Source organism: Pongo pygmaeus, chromosome 11 (genome assembly GCF_028885625.2).
Source record: "Pongo pygmaeus isolate AG05252 chromosome 11, NHGRI_mPonPyg2-v2.0_pri, whole genome shotgun sequence".
NCBI classification, from domain to species: domain Eukaryota; kingdom Metazoa; phylum Chordata; class Mammalia; order Primates; family Hominidae; genus Pongo; species Pongo pygmaeus.
Window position 1 is genome coordinate 13,762,694 of NC_072384.2, and position 18,877 is coordinate 13,781,570.

Here is an 18,877-nt window from a genome sequence, read left to right on the forward strand (position 1 = left end):
GCCAAGTCAATCCTAAGCCAAAAGAACAAAGCTGGAGGCATCACACTACCTGACTTCAAACTATACTACAAGGCTACAGTAACCAAAACAGCATGGTACTGGTACCAAAACAGACATATAGATCAATGGAACAGAACAGAGCCCTCAGAAATAACAGCGCATATCTACAACTATCTGATCTTTGACAAACCTGAGAAAAACAAGCAATGGGGAAAGGATTCCCTATTTAATAAATGGTGCTGGGAAAACTGGCTAGCCATATGTAGAAAGCTGAAACTGGATCCCTTCCTTGCACCTTATACAAAAATCAATTCAAGATGGATTAAAGACTTAAATGTTAGACCTAAAACCATAAAAACCCTAGAAGAAAACCTAGGCATTACCATTCAGGACATAGGCATGGGCAAGGACTTCATGTCTAAAACACCAAAAGCAATGGCAACAAAAGCCAAAATTGACAAATGGGATCTAATTGAACTAAAGAGCTTCCGCACAGCAAAAAAAACTACCATCAGAGTGAACAGGCAACCTACAAAATGGGAGAAAATTTTCGCAACCTACTCATCTGACAAAGGCCTACTATTCAGAATCTACAATGAACTCAAACAAATTTACAAGAAAAAACAAACAACCCCATCAAAAAGTGGGCGAAGGACATGAACAGACACTTCTCAAAAGGAGACATTTATGTAGCCAAAAAACACATGAAAAAATGCTCACCATCACTGGCCATCAGGGAAATGCAAATCAAAACCACAATGAGATACCATCTCACACCAGTTAGAATGGCAATCATTAAAAAGTCAGGAAACAACAGGTGCTGGAGAGGATGTGGAGAAATAGGAACACTTTTACACTGTTGGTGGGACTGTAAACTAGTTCAACCATTGTGGAAGTCAGTGTGGTGATTCCTCAGGGATCTAGAACTAGAAATACCATTTGACCCAGCCATCCCATTACTGGGTATATACCCAAAGGACTATAAATCATGCTGCTATAAAGACATATGCACAAGTATGTTTATTGCGGCATTATTCACAATAGCAAAGACTTGGAACCAAGCCAAATGTCCAACAATGATAGACCGGATTAACAAAGTGTGGCACATATACACCATGGAATACTATGCAGCCATAAAAAATGATGAGTTCATGTCCTTTGTAGGGACACGGATGAAGCTGGAAACCATCATTCTCAGCAAACTATTGCAAGGACAAAAAACCAAACACTGCATGTTCTCACTCATAGGTGGAAATTGAACAATGAGAACACATGGACACAGGAAGGGGATCATCACACTCTGGGGACTGTTGTGAGGTGGGGGGAGGGGGAGGGATAGCATTGGGAGATATACCTAATGCTAGATGATGAGTTAGTGGGTGCAGCGCACCAGCATGGCACGTGTATACATATGTAACTAACCTGCACATTGTGCACATGTACCCTAAAACCTAAAGTATAATAATAATAAATAAAAATAAAAATAAAAATCATTGCATGAAAAAAAATAAAAAAAAAACACAGAGCAGTATGGAGATAAGACACTGGAGAGCATAAATGAGTCGAGTTTTCAAAAAAATAGAACAAAATTTTTCGAAGTCAGTTGCCTATTATCTTCCCTCATAGTTCTTAGGGAGATATAACTAAAGGCCTCCAAAGAATTTGTGTCTGTCCATTAGGTACAGAATAAATTTATTTCAAAGATCTCCTCCTCTGAGAGTTGATTATTTGACTTAGGGCAAAAGACTGAATGTAAATAGTAGCGAAACTGTCTCTGATATTATTGTAAGGAATAAAATAATTTTGCTTTGTAAATACAATAGAATATTTCCTAGAGAGAACTGACCCAAACTCAATTTTAGGACTGGTCCTGAAATTCAGAAGTACCTTTCCCATATTGCCTAACTGTGCCTTTTTCACTGGAACAAAAGTGCTGCCTTCAGGGAGCATGCCTCCTCAGAGATCAGTAAAATCAATGAGAAATGCAATATCCATTTGTCAGTAAAGACATGTGAAGTTTGATGGGTTTCTTGGGACTGGACAACTACTTAAAGATTCTAAAGAAAAATTAAGTGGGGCATAGAAACCAAAACTATCAAGAGATCCTTGAAAAAGGAAACATGAAAAATGAGGACAAATTTAGAGAACTGTTGCTGGCATAGATGTTAACTTCCAGAAGAAGATGGAAATAGACTACCACACAAAACAAAAAAGACAGAAGAGAATATTAGCACTCTGTTGCAAAGGAGAATAGGTATGCTCAACTGGTAAGTATAATGCAAATATTCCAATATCTGAAAAAAAATCCCAAATCCAAAATATTTCTAGTTCCATGCATTTTGGATAAGGGATACTCAACATGTATTTTAAAAGATCAAAATGCAGATCAGAGAATATGGATATAGAAGATTATGAGCAAATGAGAATAAGAAAAAATGTTGGAGGACTTTTTAAAATGTATAAAGGAATTAATGAATGCAATTAGTATTATTTTTTAAATCAGTCATTAATAGCCAGTTGCCATGATTGCCAGCCCCTTTGATGAGTACTAATTTCAAAATTATTAAGGAAAGGCAGATATTTAGACTCATACAGATTAAAAGAAAATATTTTCAAAATTTCAAATTTAGGCTTATAAATGTTCTAATCTACTTTTGAATGTGTATTCGTGACCCAAGATTGGTTTTTCCAGGCCCCATCATTCTAATGACTGGTTTTTTTTGTTTTTTTGTTTTGTTTTGTTTTGTTTTGAGACAGAGTCTCTCTCTGTTGCCCAGGCTGGAATGCAGTGGTGTTATCTCGGCTCACTGCAACTTCCATATCCCGGGTTCAAGCAATTCTTCTGCCTCAGCCTCCTGAGTAGCTGGGACTACAGGCACATGCCACCATGTTCGGCTAATTTTCTCTTTTTTTTTTTTTTTTCAGTAGAGATAGGGTTTCACCATGTTAGCCAGGATGGTCTTGATCTCCTGACCTCATGATCTGCCCACCTCGGCCTCCCAAAGTGCTGTGATTACAGGCGTGAGCCACTGCGCCCAGCCCACAGATTTTTTTTAACAAGGTTCTTCTCAGCAATTCCAGTATCCAGATATAGGCCCATCACAGACATCACACAAGCATGTATTCATAATCCTGGTGAATACAGAAGTTTCCTGGACTCCTTGATGAGCTACTGCTTTCATTCCTATATCAGTGTTTTCAGCTGATGTCATTTGTGATTGTGTTTCTGACTTTCTGTAGGCAACCTGCCAAACCTTCATTTTTTTTTTTTTTTTGCTTACATGCACATAAATGTAAGCACTAATTCTTATATTAAACTGTTTATTTCTATAATACTTAATTGGCTGTTTTCCTGGCTGAACCAAACCAAGAGCATAAGGGATGATAACCTCCAAAACTGATTAAATTAGAGGTCAATAAATGGAACTGTTTTAATTCTATTATTCTTCTTTCATATATTAAATAGAAAATTTTTGTGGATAGTTTTTCCTCACTGTCTCTTTGGTTACCATGAGGTACTGCTTGTAGTGAAAAGGTAGAATAAATACGTGATTCTTTCCCTTTATTTACCATTTTCTATTAATCAGTTACTCTTTTATTTGCCGGTTTTCTAAGTAGTAGTATGGTTTCGTAAAATCCTAGAAAGTACTTGAAGAAATTAAAAATGGATTGACTTTTTAAAAATTAATTTTGGGAATTATTCTCCTGCCTCTTCTCAGTCTGATGAAATTTTTCTGTAAGATGTTGTATTTTTAAGTATTTGAATTTTTTTTAAAGTTTTTATTTCTGCTGAGGCTTCACATCTGTTTACTCAGTTTTATTTTTATTTCAGTCCTTGAGCATGTTTATAATATAGTAGTATCCCCTTATTGTGGCTTTACTTTCCTCACTTCCAGTCACCCACAGTCAAAAAATATTAAATATGAAACTCCAGAAGTAAACAGTTTATAAATTTTAAGTCATGCGTTGTTCTGAGGAATGTGATGCAACCTCCCGCCATTCTGCTGTATCCAGTTCAGGATGTGACATATCCCTTTGCTCGGCAGATGCACAATTCCTGCTTCCTGCTTCCTGCTCATTAGACACTTGCAGCCGTCTAAGTTATCAGATGGACCTATCTCAGTATTGCAGTGTTTGTGTTCAAGTAACCCTTATTTTACTTAGTAACGGTCTCAATATGCAATATATTGATGCTGGCAATTCAGATACACAAAAGAGAAACCTGAAAGTGCTTTCAGTAACTGAAAAGCAGAAAGTTTTCCACTTAATGAGGAAAAAGATATGCTGAGATTGCTAACACCTAGGGTAAGAACTAAGCTTTTATTTGTACAATTGTGGAAAAGGAAAAATAAATTCTTGCTAGTTTCACTTTTGTACCTCAAACTTCAAAAGTTACAGCCACAGTGTGTGGTAAGTGCTAATGTAGGGTTCAGTATTATCCATGGTTTAAGACATCCACTGGAGGCCTTCCAAAGTATGCCCCACAAATAAAGGGGGAGTACTGTAGTCTTTTTATGCTAATTCCAATATCTGGATAATGTACTTATTCTATTGACTGCATGCTTTAGTATCATTATAAGCTCAACGATTTAAACATATCAGGTGTGCACCTGCTCATTGCAGTCATCATCATCATAATCATCATCATTATTTTTGTTTGTTTGTTTGTTTGTTTTTGAGACAGATCTTGCTTTATGGCCCAGGCTGGAGTGCAGTAGCATAATCACAGCTCACCGCAGCCTCAGACTCCTGGGCTTAGGTGACCCTGCCACCTCAGCCTCTCAAGTAGCTGGGACTAAAGACACAAGCTACCATGCCTGGCTAGTTTTTTTGTTTTCTATTTTTGGTAGACAGAGGGTTTTACCATGATGCCCAGGCTTGTCTTGAACACCTGGGCTAAAGCAATCCACCTGCCTTGGCTTCCCAAAGTGTTGGGCTTTCAGGTGTGAACCACCGTGCCTGGCTTGTGGTCATCAATATTATTGATGCTTATATTAGTTCATGTTTGGATAGTGAGACCTCCTTCAAATTGCCTCTTGGATCTTATGGACATGACCCTGGGGGGTATAAAAGTGCCCTTGCATTCCAGTATGATGAGATGCTCTAGATTGATTTTGCACATTGCCTGCCTGCAGCCAGAAAGCAGCCATTTCTCCAAGGAGCTTTGGTTCCTTTTAGTGAATGATGACATGGAGAATCCAAAGTTATGGCACCAAGGTGCTTTCTGCTTCTGTTTTGTTTAATGCTTCCAGGACTTTTCAGTGGATAAGTCTAAAAGATAAGTGTATTTTTTAATAAAAATTTATAATTTTTAAACAAACCTTTCAGTTAAGTCTTGATTAGAGGATTTTAATTATGCTCAGATATTACATCTGTATCTTCTTCTATTTCATTAGAAAAGTACCAGTTTTCAATGTCACACCCATAATGAGATGGAGTCTAGTTCTGTCACTCTGGCTGGAGTGCAGTGGTGTGATCTAGGCTCACTGCAACCTCCACTTCCCGAGTTCAAGCAATTCCCTACCTCAGCCTACAGAGTAGCTGGGATTACAGGCAAACTCCACCACACCTGGCTAATTTTTGTATTTTTAGTAGAGACGGGGTTTAACCATGTTGGCCAGGCTGGTCTTGAACCACTGACCTCGTGATCCACCCACCTCAGTCCCCCAAAGTTCTGGGATTACAGGCATGAGCCACTGCACCCGGCTTTTTTTTTTTTTTTTTAGATGGAGTCTTGCTCTGTTGCCCAGGCTGGAGTGCAGTGGCGCAATCTTGGCTCACTGCAACCTCCACTTCCTGAGTTCAAGTGATTCTCCTGCCTCAGCCTACCCAGTAGCTGGGACTATAGGCACGTGCCACAATGCCTAGCTAATTTTTTGTATTTTTAGTACAGACGGGGTTTCACTGTGTTAGCCAGGTAGGTCTTGATCTCCTGACTTCGTGATCTACCCGCCTCAGCCTCCCAAAGTGCTGGGATTATAGGCATGAGCCACTGTGCCCAGCCAATTTTTTTGTATTTTTAGTAAAGATGGGGGTTTCATCACCTTGGCTGGGCTGGTCTTGAACTCCTGATCTCGTGATCCACCCACCTTGGCTTCCCAAAGTGCTGGGATTACAGGCTTGAGCCACCGTGCTCAGCCCCATAACTACTCTCTTTTTTTTTTCTTTTTCTTTTTTTTTTTTTTTTGAGATGGAGTCTCACTCTGTCACCAGGCTGGAGTGCAATGGCACCACCTCGGCTCACTGCAACCTCCACCTCTGGAGTTTAAGCGATTCTCCTGCCTCAGCCCCCTGAGTAGCTGGAACTACAGGCACGCACCACCATGCCCAGCTAATTTTTGTATTTTTAGTAGAGAGGGGATTTCACCATGTTGGCCAGGATGATCTCAATCTCTTCACCTTGTGATCTGCCTGCCTCAGCCTCCCAAAGTACTGGGAACTAATCATTTTTTTAAAATCCTGCAATGTAAGACAAACCAATAGCCTAAGACTAAAAATACAGCCTTCTGAAAAATAATAAGCAATCTGAGATTTTTTTTTTGCATTATTTTGTTCTTAGGCTATATTTCATCATGAATATACAGTCATATTATTGCTTTTTAAAGTCAGTGTAATTCTGATTGACAGATGACATAAATATATTGATTAGAAAATAAAATATTATTTTCCAACCATTCCTAGACAGTGTTCTAATATGATTAACTTTAATTGCCAGAAGTAAAATCTTTTATTTTACATGATTACACTTCATTGTACTAGAATATATCACAATCTCTATTTCCTTGAGACAAACAGTTTCCCTAATATGTTATTACAAAACTGTTTAAACATACAAAAAGGTTATGGGAAGTGCATATTTATAGTCCAACCACTTAGATTGTACAATTATCATTTTGTTATATTTGCTTTATTACATATCTATCACTCTATCCACCATTCTATCCAATTATCAACTCACCATTTCTTACTTATGTCAAAGTATATATTTTTCTTACATACTTAACATATGTATCATTATTGTTCAGTATTTGTATACAGCTCATTTTTTTTTAAGTTACTAAGGTTTTTTTATTAACACCTCAGAGTAGAGGTTATGAAAGGACCCTGAATTGTTCTAGGAATTTTCTTCAGTAAGCATTTGTGAAGACTTGGGGATCAAGGTTGGGTTAAACTTTGTGATGGGTCCATTGGCAGTCTAGTCACAAGCACCTCCTGGATCATTGGGTCCCAGCGGAAAATGATGCTGGACTCTCAAACTGCCAGAAGGTAGCCTGGAAAGAACTCTACAGTCCAGAAAGAGCCTGGAAAGTGGTTTTGTGAGATGAAATTTACTCCTGGTGAAAATGCTGTGAATATTGTTTAGCCTACAACAAAGGATTTTGAATATTGATAAACACAGTAAAACAGTGGCAGGGTGTGAGAGGATTGACTCCAATTTTGAAAGAAGTTCTACTATGGGTAAAATGTTATCAAAAAATATCGCATGCTACACTGAAATCTTTTGTGGAAGGAAGAGTCAGTTAATGTGGCAAATTTCATTGTTTTCCTTTAAGAAATTGTTACAACCACTTCAATATTCAGCAACCATCGCCCTTATCAGGCAGCAGCCAACAACACCAAGGCAAGACCCTTCACCAGCAAAAAGACTAAGACTCCCTGAAGGCTCAGATGATCATTAGTATTTTTAGCATTAAAGTATTTTTATATTTTTTTCTTTGTTTTAAATAATTGAGCTTCAAGTAAGGGCATCAAGTAGTTTTTCTTCTTTTTCTTTCTGTTTTTCTGTTTTTCTTTTTTCTTTTCTTTCTTTTTTTTTAAAGACGTGTTTTGCCATGTTGTCCAGGCTGGTGTTGAACTCCTGAATTCAAGTAATCAACCTGTCTTGGCCTCCCAAAGTGCTGGGATTACAGGCATGAGCCACTGAACCCAGCCAGCATCAAGAGTTTTAAAATTAAGGACATAACACCATTTCACACTTTAAACAGACTACAGTGTAGTGTAAACATACCTTCTTTTTTAAAATAGAGACAGGATCTCCCTATATGCCCAGGTTGATCTCACAATTCCTGAGCTCAAGTGACCTCCCACCTCCATCTCCTAAAGTACTGGGATTATAGGCATGAGCCATCACACCCAGCTAATATAACTTCATATTCACAAGGAAACAAAACAATTTGTGTGACTTGCTTTATAGCAATATTTGTTTATTGTGGTGGTCTCGAATCAGATCCACAATATCTTTGAGGTATAGCTGTACTTTCTAAGCATTTCCTGAGTCAGCCTACTTTTTCTCCATTTTTATTGTCACTATTCTATCCATTTTTTGTTTTGTTTCATTTTGTTTTCTTGTTGTTGTTTGGAAACAGGAACTTGCTGTGTCACCCAGGCTGGAGTGCAGTATCATGATCATAGCTCACAGCAGCCTTGATTTCCTGTGTTGAAACCATCCTCCTGCCTCAGGCTCATGAGTAGCTGAGACTACAGGTGCATGCTACCACACCTGGCTCATTTTTAAAAAGATGTTTGTAGAGATGGGGTCTCATGATGTTGCCTAGGCTGATCTGGAACTCCTGGTCTCAAACAATTATCCCGCCTCAGCCTCCTGAGTAGCTAGGGTCAATCCACTGTTGAAGAGTACATGGATGTTACTTTGCAGACTGTCAACCTGAATTTGTATTTGCTTGACATTGCCTAATTATTAGTTTCAGTTTCAGCTTACCCACTTTTTGTCAGCAACATGCAGAAGAGGCTGTGCCCTTTTTAGTGTATCATGTCAGGAATCATCTCACATTGGTTTGTGCCATTACTGGTGCAGTGACTTTCAGCTTCTTGGTTAAGGTGGAGTTGGTGATATTTCTCCACTGCAAAATTACTGATTTTCCTTTTGTAATTAATAAGTGTGCGTGAGAAGATTCTTTGAGATGAAGTATATATCTCATTCTTCATCAAAGTATAAGTTTTTTTTAAGTAAAAGAAAATTTATTATGAAACTAAAGGAATAAAAGAATGGCTACTCCATAGGTAGAGAAGCGTCACTTTAAGATTTTGATGTCAGTTGATTTTTGTCCAAATCAATAATTACTGCAATGATTGAAAAATGATTATTACTAAGTTTATTTTCATTGTCTCAAGGTCTGCTGAACTCTGGATCCAGGCTGTGTCAACAGGGTAGTGTGGTGCCTCCTTTACCTGTCTTAGCCTCCTACAGTCCTTTTTCTTTATTTTGTTTTTTAGAATAGAGACAGGGTCTTATTATGTTGCCCAGACTGGTTTCAAACTCCTGGGCTCAAGCAATCTTCCAGCCTCAGCCTCCTAAAGTGCTGGGATTACAGGCATGAGCCACCACACCCGGCCAAGTTCTTTACCATCTTCAGAAGACTTAGCTTGCACTTTCAGAAGAAGAATAGACTCCCAGGAAGACTGTGAGAGAGATTTGGGGCCCAAATTGATAATATCAAATACACTGAACTTGACTGTATTCACCATGTTCTGGCTCTTGAGAAATGAGAGTGCTAATGAGGTTGATGTCATTTTGTGTATCTTCTGTACCTTGAAGTCCCTCAGAAATCTTGTTCCTGGTCTTCTCTAGTCTTCTCATTCTAAGGACATGACAGGTTCTCTTTTCCTCTGGAGATGAAATCTAGATCTTTGATTTTGGAATCAAATTTGCACTCTTGACTCTGGAGCACCAATTTCTTCAGCAAGTTGTTCTCTGGAATCAATTCCAGGTATGGGTTTTTCATAAATGCATGGATGACAGTGTGTAATTGAAAGGTGCTATAGGTGGTATGACACTGTCTGGCTTCTCTATTTTGAAACTCCACAACAGATTAATCTTGTCCATGGCTCTGGCTTGAATCTAAAGTCAGGTTCTGGTCTTTTCTGGAATCCACGCCTAGCTCTTCAATTCTGAAACCAAATCTGGATTCTGGACTCTTCTGTATTGATTGCTAAAGCAAGTTTTCGTTTGGTAGCATAACCTGGGTAAGGTTTTGGAGTGAAGGTTTTGATGAGGATTTTCAATTGATCTTCTGTGAATTTGGTGTAATTGCACCTATGATTTGTTGCTACCATCTTGTGTGAAGAGGTGTCTTCGGCCATGCAGGAAGAGAGTCCTGGAGGCTGAGCTACTATCTGGGAGACTGCTTATAGCTCATTTTTTAAAAAGAAAGGTCACATATAATACAATATAAAATTCACAAATCTAAAGCTTACGGTTTTCTGGGTTTTGACAAATGAAAACACCTGTGCAACTTCAAGCCTTACCAGGATACAGATGAGGCTTTCTACCCAAAAGCACCAGTATTCTAACAAACAACTTTACATTTTTTGAATTGTTCAGTGCCTGTGAGGATTCCTTACTCCAAGTTTATGACAAATATATTCAGAAGGCATAGTCTACAATTAGTGTTTGGGTAAGTATTTTCATGAATTGTCTGATTATTTGCTGTGAATTTGAAGTATGCTGATTTTTATGTAATTGTCTTCTGAGAAACATTGTGCCATTTTTCTTGTGGAAACCACCTGTAGAATAAGCAGAGATTATGAATGCACAGAGTTGGTTGTGATGGGCACGTCTACCTGTGGCTGCCATTTAAGTGGAAGGTGGAATTCGACTCTGGAGCATCGGCAGCCTGAGCTGCTGCTGGGCTCACACTGACCCTGGGAGTGCTCTATGCATGCTTCACCTTATGAGGGTGCAGAAGGAGCAAAAATAGAAAAGTGTGCTCTAGTTTTACATGTTACCAAAGGACAGAGGATACCACCAAGGATTTAGAAAACTGTTAAGTGAGGACTTATTCTTCTTAATAGCCTTTCAAACAAGAATTTGAAAACAAGATTCTACTCATCCCACACCAAAATGTAAACAGATATATTATTTTCTATATTCCCAAGATAATTTTGGTTTTACTTAAGCATCACTATTGTCCTCAAATGTCAAGTAGAAAAATAAATGTGAATAATCCCACCACTAGCCTCCAGACTTGATGTTTATGCTATTTCATTTTTTAAATGACGTTTTAAAAGTTATAAGTTAGAAACGTGGAAGTAGAATGGCTTCATGCAAGAAATACTGGAATAAGATCCCTGTTCTGGCCCCAGAGTCTTAGATAAGTCATTCAGCCTTTCTAAGCATCAGATCTCCCATCTGGAAAACATGGGCATTCATCTCTATGGGAGCTGCTAGCTCTAACTGTCAGTGAGTTTCTGAAACTTGCCAGGAAGGAGCAGCCCTAGTCCGAGTGCATGCCGCCCCTGTGCTCACCTTTTGCCTGCTTCTTATCCTTGAGGTAGCCTGCAGGCTCCTCCTCATTCATCTCCTAAGCCAGTGCTATCTGACAGCAGGGAATATGTTTCCAATTCTGGTCTCATCTGAAATAATTTTTTCCTGGAAGAAAGATTACATCTATGACCTGCAAAGCATTATGCTCCTCTCTGTATTCCGGATATTGTGTTTTTTTTTAATATGGGAAAATTTATGATTTTTTTTTTTCCTGAGATGGAGTTTTGCTCTTGTCACCCTGCTAGAGTCCAATGGCATGATCTTGGCTCACTGCAACCTCTGTCTCCTGGGTTCAAGCGATTCTCCTTCCTCAGCCTCCCGAGTGTCTGGGATTACAAGTGCCTGCAACCACGCCTGGAAAATTTTTGTATTTTTAGTAGAGATGAGGTTTCACCATTTTGGCCAGGCTGGTCTTGAACTGCTGACTTCAGGTGATCCACCAGCCTCAGCCTCCCAAAGTGCTGGGATTACAAGCGTGAGCCACCACTCCCAGCAGGATTATGTCTTTTTACATGAGAAAAATTTCTTGAGATCATAAGGAAAAAAAAATCCCTGAGCCAAAAAAGTCAATCAAGAAGAAAAAGAAAGTGAGAAGTAAGAAAAATATGTATTTTAAAGAAAGTGAAGTGGGCATAGCAATCACATTGAAATCTGGGTATAGAACAACCTTCACCTCTAAAATTTATATTTACTCAACCACTATGCTAAGCAAGGTTGTGGTAGGAATACCTACCACCTATTCTAGGCCACATGTCTCTTACAGGCAAAAAGTAAAGCAAAGCCAGAGTTGTGGTTTGATATTTTGGATGTATTAATTCTCATTTCAGCATTTGCATAGTCTCACATTTTGGAAAACAAAATTGTGGTGATTTCACTTGTCTCTCCATACCATGATTATACTCAAAACTGGGAAACAAATGTAGACTAAAGAAGCAAATACTAAAGAGTGAGATCATGCAGGTTAAACAGATACTCTTTCTCAGGGAAAAGTCACTTACCCATCATGCACTGATATATTGTTGTGAGTTTATATGGTTTAGTGTATTTACAACTGGACTAAATTTACATGATTCACTGTGTACTGTAGAATATAATTAAATTGACATTTGCTGGTACCGAATAAATTTGCCTATCAGTGAAAGAAATGATGAAAATAAAGTCTGAGGCCAGATAATTCCATTGGTTACCAATTTATATCTTCAGCTCTACACCAAAGCAAATATTACAACTCCGAACAAGCAAACAGGTGAAGAAGACATTTGCTGTAACCTCAGTTGTCAGAGAATGCATTTGTCTCTGAAAACATTTGTATTGGGTTTTTTGTTTTTTGTTTTTTTTTGTCACGCTGTACTTTATTTAAAGGTGGCCACAGCTTTAAAGTATAAGTTCATTTCGTACAACCAGAAATGGAAAAGGAGTCAGTCAAGGTGGGGTAAAAGTTTCTAACAAAGTCTAAAGCATAGTTTTATATAACTAATAATAAGGACACAATATTTAGGTTACTTAATTCCCAAACTGAGGTCACTAAAACTTAAGAATATCTGCCAAAACTTAAGCGAAATCTCAAAGAGAAACTTTAAAAATAACATTTTATTTTTGATCATTCAAAATGTTTCAATCAATATTCTGAGCCTAAACGTATAGGTGAGTGCTTTCTCCATCTTTGCACATATGAAGTGCGCCTGAACCATAGCCCCATATTTTCTCAAACACCATCACACTCATAGAACAGAAAGGAAAAGGCAGTTTCACCAGGTAGCCCCCATAAGCCTCTCCCTGGGGTCCTCCCCAGCACCTGCTAAACTTGGGTGGCCTGATTCCAGGGGGCTGGATAATGAGCTGGCAAAATAAACCCAGAAGAACAGTAATTGCAGACAAAGAAAAACTCAGGTTCCAGCGCAGATAAAGAGCCCATACCAGTGCTTTTGATATTAGCTGCAGTTAAGGGGGCAGGAAAGGCTCCCACTCTACGGCCGGTGGTGTGGTCAGCTCAGCGCCGCCACCTCGGCAGGCTCCATCCCACCATCACCCTCCCAATCAGGCTGATAGTGTCTCCTTATGCCAAGTGTAAGGAACTGCAATCAAAATCCGACACGACCTGCAAATCATCTGGGGCCTTGGGCTACTGGTTAGGCCAGTAGGGCTGTGTATCAACTGATTAAACCCATTAATAACTGGCAGCACAGCATGGCCTCCTTCTCGACAAATTACGATGCTGATCCCCAGATTCGGCCATCCATGCCCATGGTCTTTTGTCCTTACGCTTTCAAAACGCCTCCCCTACTTCATGCTTTCTAGTCTTGAGGACTTGGCTTAAACATGCTTCTGAATTGCTGCTCCCTCTGGTTGACAATTCTTTTTTTTTTTTTTTTTTGGAGACGGAGTTGCTCTTGTCGCCCAGGCTGGAGTGCAGTGGCGCGGTCTCGGCTCACTGCAACCTCCGCCTCCCGGGTTCTAGCAATCCTCCTGCCTCAGCCTCCTGAGTAGCTGGGATTACAGGCGTCCGCCATCACGCCTAATTTTTGTAATTTTAGCAGAGACGGGGTTTCACCATGTTGGCCAGGCTGGTTTTGAACTTCTGACCTCAAGTGATCCACCCGTCTGGGCCTCACAAAGTGCTGAGGTTACAGGCGTGAGCCACCGCGCCCCACTGACAGTTCTTTACACTGTTCTACAGTTGGGGCGGAGCGGGAGACACCACGGAGCCCACCTCTGCAGGAGGCATGGCTTGGCAGAAGGGAGAGACACCAGCCAGAGGAAGGGTGCACTTTGGGCACCGAACTTCAGGTAAAGTGCTCTGGGTCAGGCGTCTCCTCCAGAGTGGTCTGTTTAAAGTTAAAAAGGTCGCCTTCAAAATAGTTGTAAAATCTGTACACTTACCCAGACATACACATTTTTCGAGACAGGGTCTTGCTCTGTCGCACAGGCTGGAGTGCAGTGGTGCAGTCGCAAGCCATCTTCCTGCCTCAGCCTCCGAAGAGCTGCGACCACGGGCCCGCACTACCACACCCGGCTAATTTGTTTTCTGTTTGTTTTATTTTCGTTTGTTTGTTTCGTAAGGATGGAGTCTGCCTGTGTTGCCCAGGCTAGTCTCGAACCTCTGGGCGCAAGGGATCCTCTCTCCTCTGCCTCGCCAGGTGCTGGGGATTCAGGCTTGAGCCTCCACGCCCGGCCCTATTAATTATTCTTAAAACATGTAAAGGACACAGCATTTGGGGTCAGTGCAGCATTTGCAGTGGCTGCTCCAGCTTCGGGGCAGGCAGGTCACCGCGTGGGCCCAGTGCCTACTGGCCCGGCCGCCCTGCAGGTCAGCTCAGGGGGATGCTCTGGAGAACCCTGAGCCCACCTCCTGCGTCACGCCCAACCTCGGGTCCCCAGGCCCAGCTTCCGAGGCCCTGCTCCCAGCACTGTCCCGCCACAGCCCGGGGCTGCGCTCCCCCAGGCAAAGGCGCCACCGGCGTGTCCAGCGCAGCCTCTTCCTCCAGGCGGCGCATGTGAGTCAATGGAAAGGACAGTGGCGGGCGGAGCAGCTGCCTAGGACATCGCGGAAGCCTCCTGAGGGGACTTCCACGGCTTGTCCCAGGAGATTCTACAACAGCCTGGCACTGAGAGTTCAGTTATAATATTTTCTGCCAGTTTTTCCCAGCCCGGCCCCCAAGCGTCTCATTTTAAAGTTATCGCCTCAGACTCCGTGGGGAGTCCCCTGCAAGGGCACTAGGTCCCCGACACCTGCCAGGGAATGAATCCCCGTCCCAGGAGGAAGGCGTGGCGGGGGCGGAAGAGACAACCACACCACCCGTGACAGTGGCCAAGCTTTAGAGGCCCCGCGTGCCTGCCAGGCGCCTGAGCCCACACCGTCCACGCTTCCCTGCCCCGGCGGGAACCAGCTGTTCTCCCTGCACGGGCGAGGGCGCGGGGTCACCCCCCGCCGGGCCGACCCCAGGCGTGAGCTCCAGAATCCCCTCCCAATCGCCCGGTCCCGGGAGCGCAGGGAGCCTGGCTCTTGCCTGCCAATAAGGAAACCATCACGGACAGAAGGAAAGCGGGGCAAGGCTGGGAAGGGAGCGGCTTTAATCCGGGGTCCGCCCCCTTCAATTCTCCAGGGCAGCGGTCCCGAAAGTGGAGTTGGGACGGGGATTGAGGCTGAGCTCGCTGCTTCTTTGTTTTCGGGTCTCGCGCCTCTGAAGCGAACTGGGCCTGGAGGGGTGCTGGGGGTCGAGAGAGCAGGGTTGGAGGGTGACCGAGGGAAAGCTGGGGCCGGCCCCCGGGCCCCTGTCGGAGGCGGATTCCGAGGCGAAGCAGCTGCCTGCCCCTGCCTCACCCACTGTGTCCACCCAACAGCTCCGCCCTAGACTCGCGGGTTGCGGAAGCGGCGGTTCCGGTCGTGATTATAGCCCGGAGCGCTGTCTCTTTGGAACCTGACTCCCAACTCCGCTCAACAACCGGGAAGCCGCGACCTCGAAGCCCTCCGTGCTTCTCCATCGATATCGGGGCCGCCTCTCTCGCCTGCAGCCCACGCCTTGGCCCCCCGGGGGCAGCGCAGCGAGGCGGAAAGCCCCCTGCATCCCGAGAGTGGGGGGCAGCCCCCAGGCTAAGGACCTGCGACTTCGTGGGACGCCGGTGTCCGCCCCTGCGCCCCTCCAGGGAGCAGAGGCGGCTCTGGAAGTCGTTTTAGGGGGGAGACCGCGACTGGAGGGGCGCAGAACGCTCTTCCCAGCGTCCCGGGCTCCGCCGGCACAATTTTAAAACCAGGGGCGAAATCCGAGTCCTGCCGCCCCGCGGTGGTGGAGCGTGACCGCCTCACTGCGCGCTGTCTCAGGCTCCGCCCGCTTTTGCGCCAGGAGGCTGCCCGGTGAGTTCCAGGGCTCTGTGGTCCCCAGAGGGCTCCCGGGAGTCTCCTGGCCACGGCGGGAACCGAGCTGGACGCCCGGACGGCGCCGAGGTCGTTTCTCTGCCCCCGCCCCGTGGCCGGAGCCGCAGCCCTGCCTTCTTGCCTCCCGGCCGGACCGCACGAGAGCCCCCGGCCCTGGCGGGAAACTCGCAGGCCCCGGGCAGCCGGGGCCGCAACTGCGACGAAGAGGGGCCTGGCGCGCACATGGGGTGCCCCGCGGGAGCCCCGGCCGCCTCGTGCACTTCTCGCCCACGACGGTGGCCGGCGGTGGCCTCTGCTTCCCGGACCCACGAACAAAGCTGCAGATGCGGATTCGGAGTCGGCCCTGGGACCTGCTTCTTCTCTTGGCTTCGGGCCTGCAGCCCAGGGTGTTCCCTCCGGATCGGTGCCCAGGGCTGGCGGGGCGTGTGCGACGCCGGACCCCAAGCCCGGCAGCAGCGGCCGCCAAGCATGGCGAGGAGCAGCGCGAGCCTCTCCCCACCATGGCCAGGGACAGTGGGCGTAGGGTGGGAGCCGGCTGGGACATCCAGGTGGGATCGGCCACCGCTCAGGCGCTGTCCCAGGCGGACGCGGCTAGGGCCAGGATCAGCACCGCGCAGGCTGCCAGCTCAGTGAGCAAAGAGAGGGGCCCCGGTTTATGCCAAAAACGTGTCTTCTCCAACCTCCTACTTAAGCCCCTGTCTCATATGCTGGTTCCTGTCTCTAATAGATCCTGGGTGCCTGGGACCAGAGACTTGGCCCATTCTCCCCAAGCTCAGCCGCAGGCTTCAGGGACCTGGGCAAAGTGTGGATAACCCTGCCCACCTTTTGGAGACGAAGGCCGGTTGCTCCCCTAGCCTCCATTGTGGCACTAGACGGCAAGGGCAGCCAAGCCGATCGCTGCTTTCATCTGCACCACCACACCCCCTCCGGCAGGTGATGAGATGGGCAGTGACGGGTGGGTTCCCTATTCCCTGCACCATATTCCCTGCCTGTCACCACTCCTGGCTGCCCAAGTAGCAAAGCAAAGTCACAATGACAAGATCCAGAGGGGGAAGTCTCCAGCTAGAGATGGTGCCACTGTCACAGGGCACCAGAGCAGCAATGTGACAGCTTCTCATGGGGGCGGACTCTGTCCCCAGTCCCTACCCCACCCTGGCTTGATCCTTGTCGGTGTCTCTTTGCCTTGACTTTATCTCAGCCTGGCTTCCCTTCCAGGCAGCTCTGAGTGGCTCTTGGTCCACACTTGTCTCCATCTCTCCTTTCTCTTCCCAACTCCCTAAACTCAGGACCTAGTCACTCCTGCTCCACACACACACACTAACACACGCACTTTCTCACTCTCACCACACACTCTTACACACACTCCCACCCTGCCTTAGGAAACAAGTTTCCCTCCCAGAACCTTTATTAAGACCTATGGGGAATGACCGAGATCTGGGCCTGTGAGCCAGCTTGTGTGTGTGCAAAGGTGTGAGCCTGTAAGCATCCACATGGCTGTGGAAATTAGAAAGCATGTGTGTACACACGCGAGTGACAGTGAAGTGCTCAGAGTTGAAACAGTGTATGTTTGGGGTCAGTGTGGCCTTGGCTGTGTGGACACACAGGTGAGCTGTGGCGAAGGTGGAGTGATGTGAGTGACTCTGAGTGTGGAAGCTGAGCCCAGGGCAGATGGACAAATGCATCCTTTGAGCTCCTTTAGAGGCTGCCACTCCACACCTTGTTCAACTACTCCCTCTTTGTCATCCTGGGCTCCCTCAAATCAGGATGGGATGCAGGAAGGGGGAGTGAAGCTGGTGACCTCTGGGAAGGGGCCTGTCTGCTTCCTGGGCCTGTCAGCCACTGATCTGTTCCATGTTCCTATAAATACTTACAAATCCCAGCTGCTGAGGAGCAAGACATCCTCCACCAGCCAGTTGGGGCTCCTGGCCTGGAGCTATGAAGCGAGACACATGGGGGAGGGTAGGGGGGATCGCATCAGAGGTTGGCATCAGGGACTCCTGAATTCAGCTCTTAGTTTTGCCAAAGGTTAGCCTGGGTGCCCCAGTATGTCTTCATCAGGAACTGCAGAGCCAGAAATAGCATCCACGCCTCTGCCCCAGGAAGCAGCCCTACCTCTGCCTGAAGAGAGAGACTCCCGCCTCCACAGCCAGCTTTCTGCCTTCTAGTCACATCTCTCAAGTAGAGGTAAAGGGAGGGGTCTTCTTGCTTTTTTTTTGCAGTGGGGGGGAGTATCTCACTGTGTTGCCCAGACTGTTCTCTAACTCCTGGCCTCAAGTGATCCTCCTGCCTGTAGCTCCCAAAGCACAGCAATTACAGGTGTGAGCTGCCACACCCAGCAGCTTCTTACTCTTTAAATGCCACACAAAATTCTCCTGGAGTTCCTGGAGGGGACTGTCTCTTTGAACTCAAAATCTTTCCCAGGACACCTTGATCAATCCTTCAGGCTCTTTCTGGATTGGAGGCAAAAGAAACTGCAGCTCGGTGACTCCCCCTTTGCAAGGGCCCCCTCTGCAGCACTTGAGGGGAGCGAAAGCATTTTCATTTGGCCTCATGCCCAGCTGCAGCCAGCTCTTTCACTTCTGGAGCTGGGGTGGTTGTGATAACCTGGAGGAGGGGGAATTAGTTGGGATGACTCACTTGCCCCAGCCCATCAACCCTGGCCTAGGCTTGTGGCCAGACACCTGGTTAAGCACCCCAAGAGAGCTTCCTTTCTCAGGAAG

At 44.9% G+C, this 18,877-nt stretch overlaps 2 pseudogenes; both read right to left on the reverse strand.

The window, feature by feature from the left end:
* Positions 1-3,304: 3,304 nt before the first annotated feature.
* The window catches only part of LOC129031323 (double homeobox protein A-like), a 56,516-nt pseudogene continuing 40,943 nt past the window's right edge, over positions 3,305-18,877 (reverse strand).
* LOC129031211 (uncharacterized) lies at positions 15,632-17,137 on the reverse strand (annotated as a pseudogene).